Source organism: Haliotis cracherodii, unplaced genomic scaffold, assembly GCF_022045235.1.
Source record: "Haliotis cracherodii isolate W230 unplaced genomic scaffold, xgHalCrac1.p SCAF_1, whole genome shotgun sequence".
NCBI lineage: Eukaryota > Metazoa > Mollusca > Gastropoda > Lepetellida > Haliotidae > Haliotis > Haliotis cracherodii.
The window spans coordinates 85,670,385-85,682,676 of NW_027266264.1; positions in this window are offsets into that span (position 1 = coordinate 85,670,385).

Consider the following 12,292-nt stretch of genomic DNA (forward strand, 5'->3'; position numbering starts at 1 on the left):
ACAGAATTGTGGGGCGTAAAAGGCAAATACTGGTGAAAGTTGCACGGGCAACCACTGTCTAATCAGTGTATATCAATCTTGGGGAGAGATTATCCAAATTTTGATTTGTAAGGAAAAGGGAAACACAAAAACAATCACCCTCGTCCTGCCCGTAGTCCTGAGTAGTTACGAAGATATGGGAGTATTTAAGAAAACGTTTCAACCACACCCTGTCCCATCCCAAACCACTATAAAAGACAAATGTGACCTATCGATGAACTTTGACAAGACGCATATTGCAAATCTCAACATTTTCAGTCAAAATTGAATACAATTGAGCAAAATTTAGCAAAATACCCCTCAGTGGCCAACTGCAAAAAATGTTCAAATCGTCAAAAACATACAATTTACAAGCTGACGCTATTAACACATTTACTTTTCAGATTACTTAGTTCAACAAGATTTCAACATTTCGCCATGCCCGGTCAGTGACAGTGCACGAAAATTTCTCAGGCACAGTTTCAATCTTTCATTCTCAGCTTCAGTCATCGTTTCTTTAAGGTGAAATTGTCCCTCATTTTCAACCTCAAATCTCATATTTTTTTCTCTGCAACAATTCCCTCTCTCTCCTTTTCTCCTCTGCCATAAATTTCATTTTTTCTCTTTCAATTTCTCTTTTTTTTAAACCAAAGTGTTTTCTTCAAAACCCGAGCGTCACCGGCCAAAATTTCTTCCTCAACCAGGTATGTAATCAAAATGTTTTTGACATCGGCCTTAAGTAAATCTGATCTGTCAAGTTTGTAATGTTTGGCCAATTCGACCAGTACAGACTTTTGAGAATTGAGACTTGTTTCGCGGAAGGTTCGCCTACAAACTCCTCTACACTAAACACCATAGTGAATGTTGCATCACACAATATTAGCCAATAAAGTCTTTGACAAAGAGGTGGTTTTTTTATATTTTATTTTAATTCCGGACCAGCCACCAATTTCTGTTACCTGGCGATTTCCAAATTGATTCAATAAGTTAACCCAGAATTCAGTGTTAAATCAACTAGGTTCACAAATCCATACAAATTTCTGCAAATTTATTACAATAGACCGGCAGTACAAATTCAATGGCAATACAATTACAACAGCAGCATGAATACAATAGCAACGTGAGAGCAAAAAGTCAATGATAATAATATTACCTAGCCGCAACAGTAGTCAAGCTTTCAATATCGGCCTAGGCTGGATAGTCAGTGAAAACAATTATCTTTCCACAAAAGCTGGTCTTGATATAATGAAGGTCTTATTTTGATGAAAGGATTAAATCACTAGCAGGACTAACAAGGTATATGAACCAGTTGTATTTCTTTTACCGCTGCCAGGCTTAGCAATTAGCATTGTAATAGATCCATGTCAGGAAGAAAGATAGCTGTGGTATTCCCTGGTATTGTAAACATGTCTATTACTTCCTGGGAAGATCAACCTGTCAAGATATTTAACGATCCATAGAATAATACTGAATCATATGTATTAGACGAATTTTATACTCAAGATGTCAGTAGTTGCACTGGTGCTGATCCGTTTTGACAATAATAAAACATATGTCCATCATCACATTATCATCAACTTGATTTGAATTTTCTCCCACTTACTTTTGTATGTTTTTCATAGTCTTTCGCGCTGCTGATGACAATCCAATTTGTACCCTTCCCACCAATGCTTTGGTGGAGGCAGACCTTCAAACGTGCCTGTGGTGTCGCCATATGCTGTGCGTCCCTTGGGCAAGCCGGAACCTATGATCATGGGTTCGAATCACGGTTCGCCCCGATTCAAGGTTGGTCAGCACCATACCGTTACTCGTTGGTTTGTTTTTTGTTGTTTAACGCCGCACTCAGCGACATACCAGCTACCGGCGGTCTGGACAGACAATCCAGTGATTGATATCATGAGCATCGATCCACGCAATTGGGATACGATGACATGCATCAACCAAGTCAGCGATCCTGACCACCCGATCCCGTTAGTCGCCTTACAAGGACAAGCATAGTCGCCTTTTACGGCAAGCATGGGTTTCTGAAGACCTATTCTACCCCGGATCTTCACGGGTCGCCGCATTAGTGGACCTTGGGCAGTTAGTATTGTAATGTTGAAGACACTCCTGTGTGCTGATCCAGAAAATAGAGAATGGACTAATTCTGAACTGGAAAATATGTTTACTGCAGAATGTGATTTCATGCAAGCTGAAAACGTTGTTAACAGAAATAAATCTTGCAATCGTGCAATCGAAAAAGCATATGGAGAGAAAAAAATGAATGCTTATCGGTAGCTACATGCCTTAAATTACCTTTGTTGGAATAATAACGACCATTAAATATGTAGCAAAGGAAATACTAGTATATAATTTGTCCAATTAACATAATCAGATTCAGCTGAAATATACATACATTGGACATTAGATGTAAAACGGCCATCATGACTAATGATAACTGATAAAGAGAAATATCTATCATTTAATCTAAAAACCTTGTAATTGTCCAAGTTGCCTAGTCATGAAATATGATGATGATATTTTTCATGAAAGGTTGATATTCATAATTCAGATGTTAGGAGCCGGGCACACGGATGTGTTTAAGTGCTGGGGACCTATTCCAACACTGGTCTTCTAGATGTATTTAGTGTGCTGGGGACCTATTCCAACACCGGTCCTCTACATATGTTTAGTGTGCTGGGGACCTATTTCAACACCGGTCGTCTAGATGTGTTTAGTGTGCTGGGGATCTATTTTAACACCGGTCCTCTAGATATGTTTAGTGTGCTGGAGACTTATTTCAACACCGGTCGTCTAGATGTGTTTAGTGAGCTGGGGGTTTATTCAAAGACTGGTTCCCAATGGGTGTTTAGTGAGCTGGGGACCTATTCAAAGACTGGTCCCAAATAGGTATCCTGTGTGCTGGGGACCTATTCAAAGGCTGGTCCCTGCGGGTTATTTAGTGTGCTGGCGACCTGTTCCAACAACGGTCCTCTGGATGTGTTTAGTGAGCTGGGGACCTATGCAAAGGCTGGTCCCTACGGGTTGTTTAGTGTGCTGGGGACCTATTCAAACACCGGTCCTCTGGTTGTGTTCAATGTGCTGGGGGCATATTCTAACACCATCCCTCAAGATGTGTTTAGTGTGCTGGGGACCTATTCCAACACCGGTCCTCTGGGTGTGTTTAGTGAGCTGGGGACCTATTCAAAGGCTGGTCCCTGCGGGTTGTTTAGTGTGCTGGCGACCTGTTCCAACAACGGTCCTCTGAATGTGTTTAGTGAGCTGTGGACCTATGCAAAGGTTGGTCCCTAGGGGTTGTTTAGTGTGCTGGGGACCTATTCAAACACCGGTCCTCTGGTTGTGTTCAATGTGCTGGGGGCATATTCTAACACCGTCCCTCAATATGTGTTTAGTGTGCTGGGGACCTATTCCAACACCGGTCCTCTGGGTGTGTATAGTGTGGTGGGGACATATTCCAACACCGGTCCTCTAGATGTGTTTAGTGTGCTGGGGACCTATTCCAACACCGGTCCTCTACATATGTTTAGTGAGCCGGGGATTTATTCAAAGACTGGTCCCTACGAGTTGATTAGAGGGCTTATGGACCTTAGAAACTGATGTTGACCTCGACCACTGGCATCGGTCAATATCAGTGTCTTGGGTCGATAAATAGAGGCTATTAACGGTTATAATATTTCAACGAGCGAGAGGGAGGGGAATATCATAAAGAGTGCTGCAAACGTAATACAACACGAGCTGCAATATGTTATATAATTATTGTAGCAAATATACGCTTTTAACGACGTAAAATGGCTCAATTATTATTTATCTTAAAGGTACACGAAGGGCGGAGGAATTTGATGACTTCATGCCATGTAATTTGATAACATAATATGTATGCACTAGGAATGTAGAACAAAGCTTTTTAGTATTTTGTCAATGAGTAACATACATATCATGACTGTACAATTTGAATTTATTACTCATATTTAAAGTACAATGTTCTGATCATCATCTTCGTTTGACAACTGTGAATATACAAACCTTGCACTTTGTTTCTCGAACGTTGACGGGCACTCAGTTGTGTCCCATGCTTCAAACATTCGTGCTTTCACCTGAGGAAAAAAACATGAGGCTAATTTGAAATAGTTTAAAATATTTGTACTGCAGACATCAGGAAAAGGTGAAAACACGAACAGTCAAACTGAGGCAGGTTCTGTACGTACGTAGATCTAAACCTACATTCACGTCGAAAACGTGTTATATCTTCTGTTTCGTGGGAGGACACTTTTACACCGCATGCAGCACCATTATCGGTTGCAGCCACATTATTGTTTTTTTGTTTGTTGTTTAACGCCGCACTCAGCAATATTCCAGCTATATGACGGCGGTCTGTAAATAATCGAGTCTAGACCAGATATTCCAGTGATTGACATCATGAGCATCGATCCACGCAATTGGGATACGATGACATGCATCAACCAAGTCAGCGAGCCCGACCACCCGATCCCGTTAGTCGCCTCTTACGACAAGCATGGGTTTCCGAAGACCTATTCTACCCCGGATCTTCACGGGTCGCCGCATTAGTGGACCTTGGGCAGTTAGTATTGTAATGTTGAAGACACCCATGTGTGCTGATCCAGAAAATAGAGAATGGACAAATTCTGAACTGGAAAATATGTTTACTGTAGAAAGTGTTTGTGAGCTATTACAAGAAGGTGTGATAACTGACGGTGTCATGGAAGTAGTGACTAGAGTGATAGTTAACGAGCTTAAGGTCACTCATGGCACAATGACGTTCGTCAGGCATGCTGGAATAGTTGTTGATGCTTTGAACGTTCTTGTGTCCAGTTATTTGCATGTGAGAGGAAAGTTACCAATGACTCATTTTCTGTACAATATGTTTACGGGCATTATGATTTGTGAGACATATTTGCATTATGTTTGCAAGTAAGCCATATTTTTAACGACAGAATCAAGAGTGCTTTTGTCAAATACCAAGTGATTGTGTCGCAGGGACAGGCTTCTAGATGTTCCAGACGGGGTTTCGTTAAAATGTTTGTATTTGCCTGTAGCAAGAAAAGTCAACATCAGAAGGTATTGATTGAGGCAGGTTCAGTACGTCAGTAGATCTAATTTACATTCACGTCTGACAGGTGACAGGTGACAAGTGACAATTGACTGTACACTCAAACTGTTGTACCGTCACGGGTGTAAGCCCGTGAATTAGACATAAGGCCATGTACGGATAGCACGTACAACTCCTGATATAAAGACAGTGGAGGCGCAGCCTTTAGAAGAAGAAAAAAGTAGAAATTATACTGACAGCGACACTTGAACCAAAGACGCTCGGATTTCAGGGAGATTGTTTATATGCTGCAATGAAATGCATCACCATGCTTTGTCGACCGTTGTGACGTCATTGGCTACCATGACGTCACGAACAAATGACATCACTAATTGTTCAGCTACTGTAGCTGTTTACACTTAGACACTGCATATTCCTGTCTACAAACTGAAAAAATGATGTTGGATGATAAATGAAATCTCACCCTCGTGTCCCTGCGACTCCTCGGCAAGCCTCAGAGTTTTTTCCACGTCTATCAACTCGTGTTGATGTATTTGATATTAAAATACACTCTTATGAGATTCTCTATGAAGTCAACAGACCTGTGAGTTTTTCAAAGTTTGAATATCTCGTCAGGACAACGGTACGGACTTTCTGGCCCATACACAAGGAGGAATGACAGACCAAAGTGTACAGTATTTATCCACCATAACGATTGTTGAGTAATGACTGGAGATTCGAGTCGCCCATCTGATACGACTCCCACAACTGATCAACTCCATATTTGCTTCATCACGTTGATGTAGGTGGCCCTTTCCTTCCTTCTTTAGGTATGTTTGCTTTAGGACACCACGTGTTGAGACTGGTTACCTTTCCTTCCTTCTGTAGGTATGGTTGCTTCATGACATCACGTGCTGAGGTAGGTTTCCTTTCCTTCCTTCTTAAAATATGTTTGCTTCAAGACATCACGCGCACATGTTGAGGTATGTCCCTCTTCTTTCCTTTTTGAGGTATGTTTGCCTTAGGACATCATGTGTTGAGACAGGTTCCCTTTCCTTCCTTCTATAGATATGTTTGCTTTAGGACATCACTTGTTGAGACAGGTTCATAATTTGCCAGTGCCTGTTTCATTTACATTTTGTTGAAAAGATTTCCCCACATCTAATCAACTCCATCTTCGCTTCAGCGCGTTGATGTAGGTGGCCCTTTCCTTCCTTCTATAGATATGTTTGCTTTAGGACATCACGTGTTGAGTCAGGTTCCCTTTCCCTTCCTTCTTCAGTTATGTTTTCTTCAGGACATCACGTGTTGAGGTAGGTTCCCTTTCCTTCCTTCTTTAGATATGTTTACTTCAGGATATCACACACACATGTTGAGACATGTTCCTCGTCCTTCCTTCTTAAGGTATGTTTGCTTTAGGACATCACGTGTTGTGGTATGTTCCTCTTCCTTCCTTCTTTAGGTATATTTCATTCAGGACATCACGTGTTGAGGAAGATCCCCTTTCCTTCCTTCTTTAGATATGTTTTCTTCGGGACATCATGCGCACATGTTGAGACATGTTCCTCGTCCTTCCTTCTTTAGGTATGTTTGCTTTAGGACATCACGTGTTGTGGTATGTTCCTCTTCCTTCCTTCTTTAGGCATATTTGCTTCAGGACATCACGTGTTGAGGTAGTTTCGCTTTCCTTCCTTCTTTAGGTATGTTTACTTTAGGACATCACGTGTTGAGGCATGTTCCTCTTCCTTCCCTCTTTAGCTATGTTTGCTTCAGGACATCACGTGTTGAGACAGGTTCCCTTTCCTTCCTTCAATAGGTATGTTTGCTTCAGGACATCACGTGTTGAGATGGGCTCCCTTTCCTTCCTTCTTAAGTTATGTTTGCTTCGGGACATCACGTGCACGTGTTGAGGTATGTTACTCTTCCTTCGTGCATGTTGTATAAACAGATTTTATGGAAGAATGGTGGCTGTTAATTGTCAAATACTACCATGATTATGTGTCAATATGATAAATAAAAGATATATATTATTATGGCACTTTTTCAATTGTAATAATTAGAAAATTATATTTTAGACACAGAAAACACTATATTTAGTTTAGATACACATTCAAGGGTATTTAGACAACTACAATTTTTCATCTTATCATAAATCATAACTAATATTAATACTAATTTTCAATCACTATAATGATGATTGTATCAACATTGCAGTGTCTACATGCAGTTTGCTTTGACAATCATCAGATGAATGTTATACACATAAACCTCATTCTTAGGCCTTGCTGTTTATGTTTCCTTATTCTAAACTGATGTTTCAAATACCAACCTAAACAAATTATTAATGTTGTTCTTTTTTATCTTTTTACACCAACAGAATTCTGCATTGCACAATGACAATTATTATTGTATTTAATATCTTGGTATGCTTGTGCATGTGTACTAGTATGAGATTACACATGCATGACTTTTGAGCAGTCAGTATCTGTTACTAAACTGCATGTTATGTCAATAAAGATAGGTAACATAAAAAAGGACTCTGTATTCATTCATGCTTGATGTTTGAAGAACCAATCAAGTCATTGTGGAAACATTTTATATAACTTACATAAGTTACTTTGATCTTCGTAAGATCAAAATAGATCCAAATTGAAATGAGGGGTTTAATTAAGGAGTCGAATCCATTTCTGTCAATCTGTTTAAAATCCAGAATCAAGTTTCAAGCAATATGAATATTTACTGAAAATTTGATTAAATTTTTAATTTATTATACATATTACCTGAATATAAACACTGACTATAAAATATATGAGTAAAATCTGTTATATGCAAAAACAAATAACATAAATAAATGCATTTATCTACATGGAATGATTGTGGGGTTCAATTTGCATGTATGTCATCATCAGAATATATGATTATAACCTTTCTAAAATCATATTTGCTATATGATAATAATATCTAATATGCAGACTTAATACTACAAGATACTTGAAGAATATTTTCCCTTGATCAAAACTCATGTTTTTCTTTGGCAAATACATAAAAGTTTGTCTACCAGCATTACGACACGTGATTCAACTCATTTTAACTTAATTCAACTAATTTGTGACGTTATTAAAATATATGGCCCATGGGCGATAATATGTTCCTTTGCTCAAAATTCATGTTTTTCTTTGGCAAATACATAAAGGTGTGCCTACAAGTATCATAACAGATAATTGAACTCATTTTAACTAAAATGTACTAATTTGTGGCGATATTAAAATATTTCGCCCATGTTTTGGTCAGTCCCTTTGAAGCAATAAAAGTGATATGACTGGAATACTGTTAAAAGCGGCGTTAAACCAAAAATTGAAGCAATAACTAATTATGTGCAAAGTATATTGTATCATGTGAAGTATACTTTACATTATATCATTCCATTACTATTTAAAATGGGCCTTTGGTTGGATGTTACCTTTATAGAAGTTTTTTACAAATTTGACCTTTAGTACATATTGTAACGATCTTTAATGAACCCGGCCTCACCTCTCAAAAATATTTCTAGTTTATCATACGAATTCATGCGAGTGTACTCCAATTCATTAGTGCTTCCACAATATTAAAGTTTAGTTAGTTTTTATCTCATTCCCCATATGATATCTCGTTGTTACATTTCTATTCGCTACATTGTTTATGATGACATACAAAGACAGACGAGACCACAGAGTGGAAGAACCCGGTCTGGTGCATGTTATGTCTTGTGTATTGTAGTAATATTTTAACAGCCTACGCTTTTAAGTGGATTTTGCGTTCCATGTACGTTCCATTAATCACAATGGGCAATTAAGTGACACTAGGTGTGCGACATACAGGTACAAGTGCGCGTATTTCATGAAAAAAACCCGATTCGTCTGTCATTGCATAACGTCTGGCAGAATATCTCGCATTCTAAAGAAATCTCGAAATAATATTGTATTATATGCGGTGTCGAATTGACCAATGGGAACTATGTTTGAAGCCGATTGAGTAAAACTTTAGTGAATATTGTGACACGAAAGCAACTTTTAAATCCATTGCCACTTTTGGTATGAAAAATGGGAACAGTTCAGAAAAAAACAACATCCTTTTTATGATAATTCCCATATTCTCATTGGTACGTTTTATCTTATTACAGTGTCGACCATATTTACAAGTGAGTCTACAATACCTGCTCTCGTTCAATTACAATCTGCCACACCACCCGTGAATAAAGATTTATGTTTAGGTGTTGCTGTGGGCAAATGCCGAGCCTGAAAACATATATATTTTTGTGGATACGTGCATTACATATTTTCGTTAATTGTGGACATATTAAGCACAGAGACACAAAATGTTTATGAAAGAGATGAATTGGTGCCTTGATATGAACTAATGTTGTATTTTCCCCGCGATCCTGATTTGTAACACCGTTTAATGGGTCATTCAATAAAAGTATGTTTGGGGGCGATATCAATGGCGCCGTCCAATAGACACAGACACAATAAACAATATTTGTTTCCAAAAAAAAGGAATGGGATTAGTGAACAGGTTCTACCTTTTTAAACACCTCTCCCTGCAAAGGAATTTAACAATTAATGAGAGTAAACTGTACATAAAATAATAAATTAGATTAATTGTACCTACTGTTGCAATTATTATGATGCGAGTTAACAAGTCACACACAAATACACACATACATATATCAGTACATAAACAAACAGCATACCAGCATATCGCACATACAAACAACTATTTGATTGACGTAATTTTAAAGAAGACATATTTAGATTTTAAATCCTTTAGATTTTGCAATGATTAAATGGACAGATTGTACAATAGCAAGGTTAGTAGCAGTAGATGTTGTAGCATTTCCATATAACATTGAATCAAAGTCATATCCCTTTATATAGTAGTACATATTGTTCGAAGATTGCAGTTGTTGCAGTTTTGTGTAGGATCCCCATAATGATATCCACAAGAGCATGTAGTTGACTCATGAATATGTCTATATAATTTGTGTGCATTTAAATCACTTCATCCTAACCTGAGGCGGCAATGGATAATTTGCCAGAAACGGGTACCATAGTCAAAGTTATAGCCAAATTTTTTAGTATGTTCTGTCGTGGTGATACATTTAGTGAAGTCATTTACACTATATTTTGACTGAACATTATCCGGTAATTCATTCCACATTCGCACTGTGTCCGGTAAAAATGATTTGTGGTAGTTACCTTTTTTAGCATTTACAGTCTGTAGCTGTGAAGAAGTTCTTAAATTGTAACGTGCGCTCGCTGAGACATTAGGAGTAACAAGATTACACGGATATTCAGGGGCCAACTTGTTAACCATTTTGTAAAATGTTTTTAGTTTATGAGATTGACGTTTTTTCGGTAGAGGTGTAAGGTTAGTTTAGAGTTTAGTATAGAGACTCGTGACTGGTACCACGAGTAGCTCCACATGTTGTTCTCAGTGCGTCTACATTTAGCCTGTCTAATACCAACGCTTGTTGCTGAGAACAGTTATCCCATACCTGGTCACAATAGTCGAATATTGGAAAAATAAATGAACAATATATATTCTATAACGTTTTCATAGACAGGCGGTATTTGAAAGTTCTAAAGCAGTTAATCATTGGGCTTTCTTTATTTACTATATTATCTATATGATTTTCCAAGTAGCCATCTTGCTGTAAAATTATACCTAGGTGTTTGTGCGATGAGACCTCTGTTGTTGGAGTACCTTTCATTTTAAGAAAAGGTTTTTGATTTGAGTTAATTTTTCTTGAAAACATTATAGTTTCAGTTTTGTTTGGATTAAAAGTTACTTGCCATTCATTCGCCAATACGGATATCCTTTCTAGATCACCATTTAAATTAATTGCTGTGGTGTTAGTATCATCTACAATAGTATAAAGTGGCGTATCGTCTGCAATGAGACGTATATTGCTGTCTATATCATCAAACAGGTCATTTATAAACATAAAAAATAATAATGGTCCTGGGACCGATCCCTGTGGAATACCTGCCGCGATAGATTTTAAATGTGACTCATTAATAACCACTTTTTGTCTTTGACAGATAACTTTCAAACCATTTGAACAATTTACCTCGAAATCCACATGAAGATAATTTATAAAATAGTCCCTCATGCAAAACTTTATCAATGGCCTTGCTAATGTCACAAAACACTGCCCTTCTTTTCCGTTGTCTAGAGCCTTTGAAATAAAATTATACAGATCTAATAATTGGTAGCTCGTGGAATCGCCTGACTCGAGTTTGCTCAGAATACTGTTGTCTTTGAAGAAGTTAAACACTGTTTATGGATATATTTTTCAAATACTTGTTAGTGCGATGCGTCTATAATTACTGCATTCATTGCATTTCCTTTTTTGTGAATTGGATATACAGATGCTAATTTCAATTTTTGGTGGAAACACAGAATACTTAAGTGACATAGTAAAGATAAATGATAATGGGAGGGATGTACTTTTATGATGAAACTTTAATAAGTTTGTTGTTTATACCGTCAGGTCCGGATGCCTTGGTGGTATCAACAGAAAGTAAAACATCTTGAATTTCCCCTGGAGTGAGAACAGTATGGTCCAACGCGTTAGAACACTCAGTACTTACAGCTGGCAAGGTGTTTGACGGGAATTCGACTGTCGATTCTTCAGAGAAATAGTCGTTTAAAATGTTTGCTTTACATACATCATCATACAACTTATCTTTATGTATAACAGCTGGAAAGAGAGTATTTGGATTTTTTAGAAAGCGCTTCACCAAACTCCACCAAGTTTTAGAACCTCGGGAATTATTAATTTTTTCATCTATTTTTTGCAGTAATTTTGTTTTGCAATTCTGACAAAAGTGACAACTTGATTTCGTAATTGTCTAAAGGTTTTCCAATCCGAGGGGTAGTTTCTCTTTTTGCAGTTTTATGTTTACGGCTGCGTTTACGCATTAAACAACGGATATCATTGTTCATCCACGGATTCTTATCCTTACTTCTTACCGTAATACTTTTATCGGGGACGTGAACGTCGTAGCTTTTTCAAAGTATTGACGTGACTTCTGTAACTGCATCATCTACGCAATTGCTATTAATTAACTCGTTCCACTCATTACCATTGAGATCTACTAATAACCCAACAACATCGATAAGATTATTATTAACTATTTTTCTGGATTATGGAAAACGTTTTGGTTTAGGAATATTAATTCCTAC